Source organism: Rhinolophus hipposideros (genome assembly GCF_964194185.1).
Source record: "Rhinolophus hipposideros genome assembly, chromosome: 3".
In the NCBI taxonomy this organism is placed as follows: Eukaryota; Metazoa; Chordata; class Mammalia; order Chiroptera; family Rhinolophidae; genus Rhinolophus; species Rhinolophus hipposideros.
This window is the reverse complement of record NC_138049.1, coordinates 101,719,078-101,734,783: the sequence shown is the minus strand read 5'-3', so window position 1 is coordinate 101,734,783 and position 15,706 is coordinate 101,719,078. Positions and strand designations below refer to the sequence as shown.

Here is a 15,706-nt window from a genome sequence, read left to right as displayed (position 1 = left end):
TGAGCACAAAAGAGCCTCTGTAGTTACCACACCTGGTTCCAGGAGATGCTGGACCATGAAGGTGAGGCCACTTTAGGCCCCTTCATAGTCACCAAGATATGTAAACCTAAAAATAAAAAGGCTTTCCAGGTGAGAGGCAACAAGCTTTTATGTGAGATATAAAAGAAAAGAATCTCTATTCGGGAAGCACTTATTCAGGCAGAATACCAAATAATGTTCTGATTATGAGAAAAAGGCAATGGGCATTTATGAGAAAGAAGGGGAACAATTGTATCAATAGATGGAAGGCATTTCTATTGGTGCAGATAATGTAATATAGTGATGTTAATTTTAAACGACTAAAAATTTTTTTTCTGTCCCTTAGTCATCATACCTGCTTTCCTGTTATGTTTGTAAGCAGTTCTTTGGGGCACATGCTGGCTCTAGGCCCAGTCAAAGGTTATTTTGCTGCTTTAACATTTCAAAGTTTTGAGGCATAAGACGTGCAAAGCAGTTCCTCTGGGATGGCAGCTCCAGCTACATTTTAAGGTGACTCCATTTATTATTATTTTTTGAGAGGTGTTGTTGTCTTTCATGAAAGTATACTTTTCTGGAGTTTTGAAACATTTCTATTTAAGCTAACATAGAATTCTTTTTATCGAAAGTTCTTAGAAATGCAATATTGAAATAATTACTGCAATTTAAAAAAAACAATCCAAGGAAATATATTTCTGTGATTCAGTTATGAAAAAGAGAATTTAAAGCAAGAGCAGTAAAGCCTGGGAGCTGAACCAATAGTTTTGGGAATGGCCGTCAAGCAGAAACTAGGAATGAAAACCCAAACAGGCCCTGGGAGGGGAGAATGTGAAAGATGTCCTAAGTACTGCATGAATGCCTCATGGGCAGTGGCTGGGGGGTTGGCTGCACAGTCAGAACTAGAGGAAAATAAGCTGGAAAATTGAGAGCTGAAGGAGAGATACGTTCATACACCTCTTGCCGTGGGCAGAGTAATGAAGTTACTGGTGTGGGTGTGGATGCAGCAGAGGTTATCTCTGTGGTGGGGGCTGCTGGAACCCGGAGGGGGCGGTGCCTTGTTGGATGGTGTCACTTAGCCTCTCCCAGAACCCCAGGGATGTCTCATGGGTCCCCGTACAAAGTGACGACTGGGATGGAGCCTGTATGGGCACAGCACTGTGGCTTTCCACTCACCCAGGCTGACCTGGCGTCTGCCACTGCTGAGTGTCCAGCCTGCTAATGAGAGCTTTTCAATTTTTTTTTGAAGAGACAAATAAAATAAGTGAACTTAAGTAAGAACAAAAGAGAGTCGTCTCAGGTAAATATGTTTGCAGGCACAGGAGAAATTTAAACAGTCTTAAAACTATGAAGAACTTTATGTCAATGGAAAAGTCTTACTGCAAGGAACTAAGTCAAAGCGGTTGTAAAAATTCCGTTTCCATTCAGAATATCCAGGATCTTTTACAGGTAAGTTCTCTAAAACTTTTGAGGACAGTTCATGATCTTATATAAAATATTCAAAAGAATGGAGAAATATAGGGAAAACCAAACAACTCCTTTTATTAGGCATGAATAACATTGATCCTAAGCCGGTTAGGGAACAAAGAAGAAGAAAGCATTCTAGGAAAATCACCTTTCAGAAATTAGATCCTGAGAATACTGCCACTATGTGTGTGTATACTATATATAAAATACAGTAGTGCCCGACAACCAGGTGGTGCCCCAGCGCCTTCAGGCCCGCGCTCAGGCTCTGGCGCCTCCTCACGCCCGCAGGTGGCGCCCCTGGGATGGCTCCGCTGCAGCTTCGGCCACCGCTGCTGATGCTGCCGCTCCGGGAGGGGCCAAGTGCCCGTGCAGGGATCCAGCGCTCTGCCAACCCATCCACCACCACCCGACTTCGAGGTCTTTGTGTTTTGTGTTAGTGACAAAACTGGGGAAGCTTATGTCTGGTCACAGATCACAACTGTGACAGTCTTTGGAAAATATGACTCAGAACTTACGCGCTACGCTCATTCAAAAAGGGCCAGCGCAGTGCTAAAGGGAGACGTGTGGGTAAAGAAGATCATCAGTCCTATTCTCAGAGCATCCCGGATAACTCAACAAGTTAACTTGTCCAAAACACGATGGATGGGTGGAATTAATATAGACCCAGAGCAAGAAGCTAATTGCTCATCACCTGAATATGATGCGTTAACTGCTTCAGTCAAAGAAACTACAGATCCTTTCCATCGGGAAATTGAGGGATCCCAGGTAACTGTGATGTAGCTGGGTCTCCAAAGTGCATAGACACAGGTGCTGTAATTATACTGGAATTGCAGATGCTGTGACTTCCTCTTTGTCACGTCTTGTGATGAACAAAGTCAGGTCTGGTCAGAACGTGTTGCCGCAGCCAACGCTCCCTATGATCAGACGTTAACTGCGTATGACGACTACACCAGGATGGGCATTAACTCTAAGCCACGTGTAAAGGGTGTTCCTGTGTGGTTGTGATTATACCTGCCTGGGTGTATTGGAGGATCGTGCTTGTACCATTGCAAAGTCCCTCCCCGGGGGTCCTTGTACTGATGCAGCAGGATGTCAGGTGCCCATGAAATGATTACGAAGCAAGTAAACAGCTCTGCTTCTGGAATCCAGTGGGATAAAGATCAAAAGCCTCCTTATTATACCTATAAAGATGCTGCTGGCCGTACCCATCACGTGTGGTGTGATAACCCGAGAGCATTTCTTTAAAGGCAGCTGTATACAGATGTGTGGCTTACACGTCACTGGCGCGTGGCAGGCAGACTCGGGAGCCGCTGGAGCCAAACAGCAAATTAAAGAAATGTGGCAAGTCTTAAAACCAAACTGTACATTCACATCTTCTGTCAAACTATTAAGATTTAGAATATTATCTGTATAAACTGATCTAGTTTCTCGAAGGGATAAAAAATATATACTTTTTTGTCATGTCGCTGTATATTTTAGTTATTAGTATACTCAAAAAGAGATTCTTTGTTTATATACCATATAAATACACTATAAAACAATTAAATACTTTGACCAAGTTAAGTATCCCAAGAGTACAAGGATATTTAATCTTTAAATCATTTAATGCACTTCACCACTAAATTAAATGATAAAAATAGACAGGGATGATCGCACCTTAGTAAATGTAGAAATTACTACAGATGAAATTCAGAGCTCCCTCTGACTCACACTTCTCCAGTCATCTTCCACTTGAAAGACACATGTGATTAGAGTAGATTAGCCCCACCCCCATTGTGGGGGTGAAAGACTTGTACACTGAAAACTAGAAAACACTGCTGAAAGTAATTTAGAAAGACAAATAAATGGAAAGACATGGATTGGAAGACAGATGGTTAAGATGACAATATTACCTAACGTGACCTATGAATTCAGTGTAATCACTCTCAAAATCCCAACAACATATAGGATCTCAGGAGACCTCGAATAGCCAAAACAATTTCAGAAAAGATGAACAAAGTTGAAGGTCTCAGACTTCTTCGTTTCAAAATGTGTAAGAAAATTATAGGAATCAAACTGTGTGAGATTCTGGCATAAAGGCAGAGATATAGACCAGTGGACTGGAATAGAAAGCCCAGAAATAAACTCTTGCATATGCAGTGTTATGGACAAAATTGTGTCCCAAAAATTCCTATGCTGATGCTTTAAACTCCAATGGGACTGTATTTCGAGCCAGGGCCTTTAGGGAGGTCATAAAACTTACATGAGGTCATAAGGGTGGGATTCTAATCCAATAAGATTGGTGTCTTTATAAGAGGAGGAGGCCGTCGTTCTCTAATGCCAGAGCCACCTCACCGAGCTCCAGCAGCAGAAGAAATAGGTAAGGAGATCCCTATACCATGGCTCATACAAAGCAGACTGCCTGCAAACCGACGCATGGGAAAGCCTGGAGGAAGCCACTGGCCATAAAAGCTGCTCACAAGAGTGTGCCCTCTATTGGTGGAGGGAGGAAACCTCATCATTACAGGCCTGGTACCGCAGCACTCTGTGAAATTGGATGTTATCAGAGGTTCACTGAATTTCTGATTCACAAACTTTCCTTCCAGCGTCTGGTGCGAGAAATTGCTCAGGACTTCACAACAGATCTTTGCTTGCAGAGTGCAGCTACTGGTGCTTTGCAGGAGGCAAGTGAGGCCTATCTGCTTGGCCTTTTTGAAGACACCAGCCTATGTGCTCTCCATGCCAAACGTGTAACAATTACACCAAAGGACATCCAGCTAGCACGCTGCGTACATGGAGAACGCGCTTCAGAATCCACTATGATGGGAAAAATCATTCTTAAAAAGAATTCTTTTCTTTCTGTCATTGGTAGTTCTGAACTTAAGATATTTTTTCTCCATCGGGTTAAAAGGTACTAATTATATGATCGCAAGTGGAAAAATGGGAGAAGAAATCAGGTATTGGCAGTTTTCGCGTTTTTATCTGTGTGTGAATTTTTAATACAAATGCAGGGACATAAAGTATTAATACAAGTCAAAATATTTCAGTGAGCAAGTTTCAGCAGAGCAACTTTGTAACAATTATAGAAAGGCCATAATTGAAACAGAAAAACCTGTTAATTTTTTCTGCACAACGCCAGCATTTTGATTTTTTAAAACAAGTAAACAAGGATTTTTTAAAACAAGTAAATTTCTTATTGCTGGCAACTAAATGGTGTTTGTAGCATTTTTATCATACAATAGATTCCATCCATTTACTATACTTTTCTGAGTTGTCCTACATGCAAGTACGTGGTTTTAATGTTGTCTGCTTCTGTGCTGCTCCTATAAGTTTGCTATTAAAATACATTAAACTATTTTTTAAAAAAGAAGAGGAGGAGACACCTGAGAACTCTTTCTCCACTTATGCACAGAAGAAAGGCCATGTGAGGGCATAGAGAGAAAGTGGCCATCTGTAAGCCAGGAAGAGAGCTCTCACTAGAAACTGAATTTGCTGGCAACTTGATCCTGAATTTCTAGCCTTCAGAACTGTGAGAAATAAATATCTGCTATTTAAACCACCCAGTTTACGCTGTTTTGTTATGGTAGCTTGAGCAGACTAATATATATGGTGAATCGATTTTCAACAAGGGTGACAAGACCATTCAATGCGGAAGAGGACAGACAGTCTTTACAAAAAATGGTGCTGGGATAACTGGTTATACACATGCAAAAGAATGAAGTTTGATCCTTACTTTACACCATAAAAAATTAACTCAAACAGGGTCAAAGACCTAAAGTAAGAGTTGAAGCTATAAAACTCTTAGAAGAAATCATAGAGGAAAAGCTTTATGACACTGGATTTGGCAATGATATTCTTGTATATGAAATCAAAAGCACAGGCAACAACAACAAAAAAGAAAAAGAAAAAGAAAAAATATGTAAATTGGAGCACATCAAAATAAAAAACTTCTGTGCATAAAAGGACACAATCAATAGAGTGAAAAGGCAACCCATAGAACAGGAGAAAATGTTTCCAAATCAAGTATATGATAAGTTTTAGTATTCAGAATATATAAAGAACTTCTACAACTCAACAAAAACGACCTGATTTATAAATAAGCAAAGGACTCGAATAGACATTTTTCCAAAGAAGATATACAAGTGACCAATGAGCACATGAAAAGATGCTCCACATGACTAAGCATTAGTGAAATTAAAATAGAAAACACAATGAGGTATCACCTCATACCCATTAGGAAGTTTACTATCAAAAACAGAAAATAAATACTGGGGAGGATATAGAGAAATTGGAACTTTTGGAGATATAAAATAGTACTGCTGTGGTGAAAAAACAGAAGGGTAGTTCCTCAAAAACTTAGAATTAAAAAAAAAAAACCCTTAGAATTAAAATAGAATTATCAAATGACCCAGCAACTCCACTTCTGGATGTATACCCAGAAGAATTGAAAGTAGGGTGTCCAAGAGATAATTGTACAACAATGTTCATAGCCAAAATGTGGAAGGAACCCAAGTGTCCATCAACAGATGAATGGATAAAATGTGGTATATACATACCACAGCAATATTACACAGCCTTAAAAAGGAAGGAAATTTTCAACCATGCTACAACCTGGATGAACTTTGAGAACATTATGTTAAGTGAGAGAAACCAGTCAAAAAAGACAAATGCTGTTTGATTTCACTTCTATGAAATACCTAGAGCAGTTAATTCAGAGATAGAAAGTAGAATGATGGTTGCCACAGGCTGGGGAGAGAAGAAGATGGGGAGCTGATGTTTAATGGGTGTAGAGTTTCAGTTTCAGTTTTGCCAGATGAAAAAAGTTCTGGAGAGCTGTTGCATAGCAACATAAATGTATATAAGACACTACTGAACTCTGCAATTAAAAAGGGGTACTATGATACATTTTGTTATGTATATTTACCACAATTAAAAATTTAAAAATATTACATTTTTTAAAAAGGAAGTGAGGATTGTCAGGGAAGGATCTAGGATGGCTAAGTAGATAAATGCTATATCTGCTTCCTCCCATGAACACATTAAAATTACAACTAAATTATAGAACAGTCAACTTGGAGAACCATCTGAAGTCTACCGGAATAGAAATTTTATAACTGAGGACATAAAGAAGCCACGTCAAGACTGGTAGGAGGGACGATACGTGAAACGAGCTGTCCCCACACTGATATGTGGCGGTTGAGAATCAGGAGTGATATCTCAGCCACAGAGGTCCCCCGTTGGAGGAGTGAGACTCTCCAGCCTGGGTTACTGGTGCCTGGAAGAAGAGCGCCCCAAACATCTGGCTGTGAAAAACATTAGGGATTCTGACCATCTGGGAAACCCAGAGGTCTTCTTAAAGGGCCAGTGCACAGATACATTCATTTGTAGGCACTGACCCTGGGCTGCAATGGAGGGACAGTGGCTGGGTAGCATTGGAGACATACAGGGAAAAACTAAGTTGTGTGGCTGTGGGCGAGGACTGGAGGGACAGTGGCCATTTTTCCTGTGTGGAGTCTTCCTCCCATGTAGCTGACAGGCAGGTACCATCCCTGTGTTGAGCACTCCCCCCACACCCATGGCGAAATCTGACTCTGAATTTGTTTGGTAAGCTCTGCTCGTTTCACCCTGGTGATTTCCTGAGACCCTGCCTCACCCAACTCATGGACTACATTATACTATCAGAGCCACTAGGTGGCAGCAGGCCCCGGGGTGTCCTGGATTTTAGTGGAACTAACACAGGGACAGTATTGGTTGCAACCATCCTCGGTTTCAGCATGGCCTCCCCATGTACCTCCAGGTACAGCACAGGCAGTGACCAACTGTGGATTGCATTGTAGCTCCTACTAGGTAGTCCTGTGCCAGTCACAAGGAGTGGCTGACCTGGGCTGCAGCAGACACCTTGCAAGAGGCCCAGGAACCAACATACCTGGAGGTTGGCTTTGGACCACAGCAGAGTACCACCTAATTAGTCCCACAAATGGCATACCCAAAGGGTGGTCTCAGCAGGCACCAGAGCACAGTGGGACAAATCCCGCTCTGTAACAATCCCCCCACACAGCAGCCCATAAGCTGTATGTGGCCAAACCCCAAAGCTAGTCAGCCTGAGAGTCAATCCCACCCACTGTCATGCCAACAGCAACCAAGGCTGAATTATAACAGGAGGGTACACACAACCCACACAGGGGAAACTCCTGGAGCACCCGATCCCATTGGCCAGGGAGACTGTGCTACTGGGCTCCACTGGACACTTACTATGTAAGGCCACCTGGTCACGACTGGGAGACATAGTAGCCCTAACTAATACATAGAAACAAACATAGAGAGTCAACCAAAATGAGGATACAAAGAAATATATCCCCAATGAAAGAACAGGAGAAAAACTCCGGAAAAAGAACTAAACAAAATGGAGGCAAACAACCTACCAGAGACAGAGTTCAAAACAGTGGTTATAAGGATGCTCAAGGATCTTAGAGAGAACTTCAACAGAGAGATAGCAAACGTGAAAAAGGACACAGAGACCATAAAACAGAACCAGTCAGAAGTGAAGAATACAATAACTGAAATGAAGAAAGCACTAGAAGGAATCATCAGCTGACTGGATGAAACAGAGGATCGAATTAGTGATTTGGCACACAACGTAGCAAAACACACCCAACTGGAATAGCAAAAAGAAAAAAGAATGTTAAAAAAAGAATGTTATAAAGGTCCCAAAAGAGACCTTTGGGACGATATCAAATGTAACAACAATTGCATCATGGGGGTACCAGAAGGAGAAGAAAGAAAGCAAGGGAGTGGGAATCTAAAAGAAGAAATAATGACTGATACCTTTGTAACCTGCTGAAGGAAATAGATGTAAAAGCCCAGGAAGTGCAAAGAGTCCCAAAAACGATGAACTCAAACAGGCCCACTCCAAGACACAGTATAATTAAAATGAGAGAATGCTGAAAGCAGCAAGAGAAAGGCAACTAGTTACTTTTAAAGGAGCTCCCATAAGATTGTCAGCTGATTTCTGAACAGAAATTTTGCAGGCCAGAAGGGATTGGTATGAAATATTCAAAGTGATAAATAATAAGGACTTGGAGTACCAAGAGTACTCCACCCAGCAAGGCTGTACTTGAAATAGGATGAAGAAGGATAAAGAGCTTTCCAGACAAGAAAAAACTAAAGGAGTTCATCAGCACCAAACCAGTCACACAAAGAACGTTAGAGGGACTACTTTAAGACTACCTGTATATGACTATATATACCTATATATTCATATATATATATGAAAAATAAAATGGCAATAACTACATATCCATCAACAATTACTTTCAATGTAAGTACAATTACTTTCAATGATCCACTCAAAAAACATAGGAGGGCTGAATGGATACATATGCTGCCTACAAGACAGTTCAGTTCAGATCAAACGACACACACAGGCTGAAAGTAAAGAGATGGAAAACTATTTCATGAAATAGAAACTATACAGAATTGTACACCTGAAATCTATGTAAATTGACTAACAATTGTCACCCCAATAAATTTAATAAAAAAAAGAAAAGAAGTAGAAACAAACAAACGATATAATCTGGAGTAGCTATACTTATACCAGACAAAGTAGTCTTTAAAACAAAGACTATAAAAAGAGATAATGAAGGACACAGTAATCCCACTTCTGGGTATTTATCTAAATAATAAAAAATTATCAAAATGCTACTTTGAGGGGACATGTACATCTACATGTTCATTGCAGCATTGTTTACAATGGCCAAGATGTAGAGGCACCCTTGGGTGTCTGTTGATGGATGAATGGATATAAAGGAGGTTGTACATATATACAAAGGAATATTGCTCAACCATGGAAGGGAATGGGTTCTTTCTATCTGTGGCAGCAGGGATGAACCTGGAAGGTATAGTGCTGATTGGAGAATGTCAAATTAGAAAGACAGATGAAATATGATTTCACTTATATGTGGAATCTAAAGAACAAAATAAACAAACAAACAAAACAGAAACTCATAGATATAGAGAACATTTTGATGATTGCCAGATGGGAGGTGGGTTGAGGGGGTAGGTGAAAAAGGGGAAGACATTTAAGAAGTACAAATTGGTTGTTATAAAATAGTCATGGGGAGGTAGGATATAGCATAAGGAATATAGTCAATAATACTGTAATAACTATGTATGTGTCAGATGTATACTAGATTTATTGGGGTGATAGATGGGAGGGGTATTGGGCAGAAGGGTGAAAAAGGTGAAGGGATTAAGAAGTACAAACTGGTAGTTACAAAATAATCATGGGAATGTAAAGTAAAGCATAAGAAATATAGTCAATAATATGGTAATAACTATGTATAGTGCAAGATGAGTACTAGACCAGTCAGGGGGATCACAGTTTTTAACTTTTTTTCATTGGGGAATATTGAGGGACAGTGTGATTCTCCAGGGCCCATCAGCTCCACGTAGTTGTCCTTCAATCCAGCTGTGGAGGGTGCAGCTTACTGGCCCATGTGGGAATCGAACTGGCAACCCTTTCGTTCAGAGCTCGTGTTCTAACCAACTGAGCCATCCGGCCAACGCTTAAATTATATAAATGTCTAACTGCTATGCTGTATACCTGATATTAATATAAAATAACAATACAAGAGAAAAATATATTCTACAATACCATCAATATGGCATTCTGGAAAAGGTAAAACTACGGAGACAGTAAAAAGAGCAGTGGTTGCCAGGAGTGAGGGGAAAGGGAGGGATACATAGGCAGAACGCAGAAAAACATTAGGGCAGTGAAACTATTCTGTAATGGTGGACACATGTCATTATATATTTGTGCAAACCCATAGAATGTACAACACCATGAGTGAATTTTAATGTAAATTATGGGCTTTGGGGGATAATGATGTATCAATGTACATTAATCATTTGTAACAAATGTAGCACTCTGGTGTGAAATCTCTGAGTATAATTGTGGATGTCTCTATTTCCCTTTGTAATTTTATCCATTTTTGCTTCACGTATTTTGAAACTCTATAGTAGGTGTTTAGGATTCTTATAAATGTTTAGTGATGTTGGGGGAGGCTGCAGATGTGCAAAGGCAGGAGGTTTATGCATTCCTTGTACTTTCCACTCAATTTTTATGTCAACCTAAAACTGATCTAAAAAATAAAGTCTATAAAAATTCGGGGAGGGGGGAGATCATTGGCAGAGGAAGAAAAACAATACTAAATATTCTATTCATATTTATTTTAGTTTTACATCAGGAAAATTAGCAATGTAAAGCTTAATTAATAAAAAATTATGTGAACTATAAAAAAAGAAGTGAAATAATCCTTTCACACATACAAAAGCTGAAAGAATTCATCATCAGTAGACCTGTATTACAAGAAATGTTAAAGGAAATGCTCAGGCAGAAGAAAAATGGAATCAGATAGAAATCTGGAACTATACAAAGGAATGAACAGCCTGGATATTTTTCTTGTCATTTAAAGCTCTGTAAGAGATAATTTAAGCAAAAATAACAATGTAGGTTGAGATTTATAACATGAAAGCAAAACATACGATAGATAACAATTGCACAAATAGGAAAGTTGGAAGTTTACTATCGTAAGGTTCTTGTACTATATATGAAGTGGCATAATATCACCTGAAAGTAGACTGTGATAAGTTAAAGATGTATATACTATAAACTCTAAAACAATCACCAAAATAATGCAATAAGGAATTATATATAATAAGGTAGCAAAGGAGATCAAATGAAATTATAAGTAATATTAAATTTATCCAAAAGAAGGTAGAAAAAGAAGGGGGGAAAACCCCAAAGAATAGATGAGATAAGTAGAAAAGAAATAATAAGATAACCACTAAATATAAATGATCTAAATATCCCAATTAAAAAATTGTTAGATTGGATAAAAAAGCAAGCCCCAACTATGTACTGCCTATAATAAACATACTTTAAATATAGATATGTTAGTTAAAAATAAAAAGGTGGGAAAGGACATATCATGTCAACACAAATCAAAAGAATTCTGGAGTGGCTACCTTGATATCAGACAAAGAAAATTTCAGGGCAAAGAATAATCGCAGGGATACAGAGGTCATTTCACAGAGAAAAGGAGTCAATTCATCAGAAGGATATAAGGATATAAAGGAGTCAATTCATCAGAAGGATAAAACATTTATACACCTACTATACCTACCTACTATACCTACACCTACTATAGAATTTCAAAATACATGAAGAAAAGTGGATAGAATTACAAAGAGAACTAGAGAAATCCACAATTATAGTCAGAGATCTCAATACCTCTCTTGCAGTAATTAATAGAATAAATAGACAGAAAATTAGAAAAGATGGTAAATTTGAAGAATACTATCAACTGACTTAATCTAACTGACATTTATAGAACACTGCACCCACAATAGCAGAATAAATATTCTTTCTAGATGGATATGGATCATTTATCAACATAGAACACATTCTGGACTTAAAACTGTTTTCAATGAATTTAAAATGATTCAGATCATGCAACACATGTTTTCTGATCATACTAAAATTAAATTAGAAATCAATGTCAGAAAGATTTCTGGAAAATATCCAATTTTGGAACAAAGTAGCATATTTATAAATAACACATAGCTCAAAGAAGAAATCAAGAGGAAATTAGAAAGTATATTTATTTGACAAAAATGAAAACACAACACATCAAATTTTGCATGATGCCATTTAAGTAGCACTTAGGAGAAATTTTATACCACTAAGTGCCTATCTCAGAAATAAGAAAGATCTTAAATCAATGACCTTAGCTTCTACCTTAAGAAAGTATAGAAAAAAGAGCAAATTTAACTCAAGGTAAGTAGAAGAAAAGTAATAAAGATCAGAGCAGAAATCAGTGGAGATGGAGACATAAGATAGAAAAAGAATAGATAAAATCAATAAAACCCAAAGCTGGTTTCATTAAAAACTTATAAACCTCTAATCAGGCTAATGAGAGAGAGAGAGAGAGAGAGAGAGAGAGAGAGAGAACACAAATGGATAACAGAAATGAGAGCAATGACTTCACTATACATTCTACAGATATTAGAATGATAACAAGACAATATTATGAACAGATTTATGGCAATAAACTTGACCATTTGGATTAAAAAAAATTCTTAAAAAGACACAAACTACTAAAGCTTACTGAAGAACTAGATAATCTCAATAGTCCCTTATCTCTTTATTAAAAAATTGAATTTGTAGTTAAAAACTTTCCACAAAGAAATTCCAGGTCCAGATGATTTCAGTGTTGAATCCTACCAAATATTTAGGAAAGAAATCCTCCTTTTTATGAAGACAGCATTACTGTGATACCAAAACCTGATGAAGACATTATAAATAAACTACAGACAAATATCTCCCATGAACATAGATACAAAAATTCTAAACAAAATTTAACAGATCTAATCCACTATAGAATTACACATCATGACTAAACAGTTTATGCCAAGAATATCATGGCTGGTTTAACATTTAAAAATCTATCGAAATAATTTACCATATTAATAATTAAAAAAACAAAGACCATGTAATCATCTCAACACATGTAGAAAAAAACATTTGAGAATATGCAGCATTTATTCCTGATTTTTAAAAATTCAGCAAATTAGGAATCGAAGGGAACTTCCTCAACCTGATATAGGACAGCTATGAAAAAGCCTATATCTAACACCATACTTACTGAAGAAAGACTAAGTGCTTTCCCTCTAAAATAAGGAACAAGACAATAATGTCCCATTTCACTATTTCTACTCAGCATTGTCCTGGAGGTGCTAGCCAGTGAAATAAGGGAAGAACAGGAAGAAGTAAAACTGTCTTTATTTTCAGACAACATGACTGCAGAAAATCTGATGGAATCTACAAAAACAATATTTGACCTAATACATGAGTTTAGCAGTGTAACAGGGTACAATATACCAAAAAAACAAACAAAAAATTGTATTTCTATATCCTAAAAACAAACAGTTGGAATTAAAATTTAAAAATAATACCATTTACAATAGCATCAAAAATATAAAATAGAGATAAATCTGCAAAAGATGTGAAAGACTTGTATATGGAAAACTACAAAAAGATATCAAAAAAGACTTAAGAGAATGGAGAGAAATACGACTGTCGTGGGTTAGAAGACTCAATACTGTTGAGATGTCAATTCTCCCCAAGTTGATCTATAGATTCAGTGCAATCCCAATCAAAATCCCAGCAGAAGTTTTTAAAATAGAAATTTTAAGCTGATTCTATAGTTCATATGGAAATGCAAAGGACCTAGAATAGCCAAAACAATTTTGAAAGTCGCCAAGACAATTTTAAATTCAGATGGAGGAACATGATTTAAAGACTTACTGTAAAGCTACCGTAATCAAGACAGGGTGGCACTGGCACAAAGACAGACAAATAGGGCGATGTAATAAAATAGAGTCCAGAAACAGGCGTGTCTATGTATGTATGAAGTCAATTCAGTAGAGAAAGGAAATCTTTTCAGAATTAGTGCTGGAACAATTAGAACACCAGGAGCCAAAAGTAAACTTTGATCTATATCTCTCACCAAACATAAAAAAATAACTCAAAAGGGATTATAGATCTAAGTTTAAAACTATGACGTCTAGAAGAAAACAGAGGAGAAAACCTTCATGACCTTGGGTTGGGCTAAATAGGATGACCAAAAGTGTGATTCATAAAAGAACTTAGGGAGGCGGAGGCGACGCTGGAGGAAAGATGGAAGACCACAGTCTGCGGAAGAGACTGCTTTCCTTGTTGGTGACGTGAGCCACATAGTGAAAGAGGCCGGAGAAAGTGCAGTTGGTGGCAACACCTATCACCACAGCAAAGCGAATCAGTGGATCACAGACGTAATAGAACAAACATGAAGCCAACTCACCAGGCTGGGACAACCAGCTCATACATTGTGACCGGTACGATTATGCAGAAGAAGGGAGCAGGATCACACTCGGCAAGTTCTTGCTTCTGGGACAGCTCTGCTGACGGAGCTGCACCGTGCGATTGGAGGGGGAGACCATGTGCTGCGCTGTCAGAGCCTGTGACTGTCCATTGGAGCTCCTCGTCTGCCTGTGGTCTTTCTCCTTTTGTCTCAGCAGTTCTCTGCCATCTTCTACCACACGCTGTGAATTCAGTGAACACCATTTTCATTCTCTGTAAGTGTCCTTTGTTGCACTCTCACAATGTAGAGGGAAAAACCCCAAATGACGGCACTGTTCTGTGAGCTGCACCCCCTAAGTCGGAGGAATCACTCGCCACAGGTGGTCAGAAGCCGGGCCTGCCATTTGCCTTTACTCTGACTCTTTCTGTGCAAAGATGCTAAAAACAGAAATCTTCTAGTGTGAAGCTTTGTCTACTCTCTGAAATGATTCAAGGACACTAATTTTCCATACTTTGTGCTTTTGTCAAAATAATAAATTATTCCAATTAAAAAGAAATAAATTGATAAACTGGACTTCACTGAAATTAAAAGTCTCTGCTTTCCAAAAGATACTGTTAAGTGAATGAAAACACAAGGCAGAAACCGGAAAAAATATTTGTAAGTCATACATCTGATAAAGGGTTTGTATTTAGAAAATATAGGGCGGCCGGATGGACCAGTGGTTAGAGCACATGCTCTCAACAACATGGTTGCTGGTTCGACTCCCGCAAATAGGTTGAAAACTGCGACTGGACCTGGAGCTGAGCTGCGCCCTCCACAACTAAGATTGAATGGACAACAACTTGATTTGGAGCTGATAGGTCCTGGGAAAAACATACTGATCCCCACTAAAGTCCTGGAAATACACACTGCTCCCTAATAAAGTCCTGTTCCCCTTGCCCAATAAAATCTTTAAACAAAGGGGGGAAGAAAATATAAAGAACTCCCCAAACTAAACAATAAGAAAATAAACAACCTAAATTTTTAAAAAAGGCAAAAGATTTGAACAGACATGTTACCCAAAACGATGTAAGAATGCTAAATGAGCACATGAAAAGATGTTCAGCATCATTTGTCATTAGAGAAACCCAGGTTAAAACCACAATGAAATAATGCTATCCACCTATCAAAATGGCTAAAATGAAAAACTTATCGTCTGTACTAAGTGCTGGCAAGGATGTGGAGAAACTAGAATTCTCATATACCGTCACTGCGAATGCAAATTGTACAGCCGCTCTAGGAAAAATATTGCCAGTTTCTTTAAAAAGTTAAAATGATATTTACCCAAGATAAATGAAATCCTAAGA

At 38.4% G+C, this 15,706-nt stretch overlaps 1 pseudogene across 1 annotated transcript; it reads left to right on the top strand.

The window, feature by feature from the left end:
- The first annotated feature begins 1,781 nt into the window (after window positions 1-1,781).
- On the top strand, window positions 1,782-14,523 carry LOC308494587 (di-N-acetylchitobiase-like; annotated as a pseudogene). The gene is made up of 2 exons: window positions 1,782-2,840; window positions 14,456-14,523. The product of its transcript is annotated as a di-N-acetylchitobiase-like (transcript).
- Window positions 14,524-15,706: the final 1,183 nt, after the last annotated feature.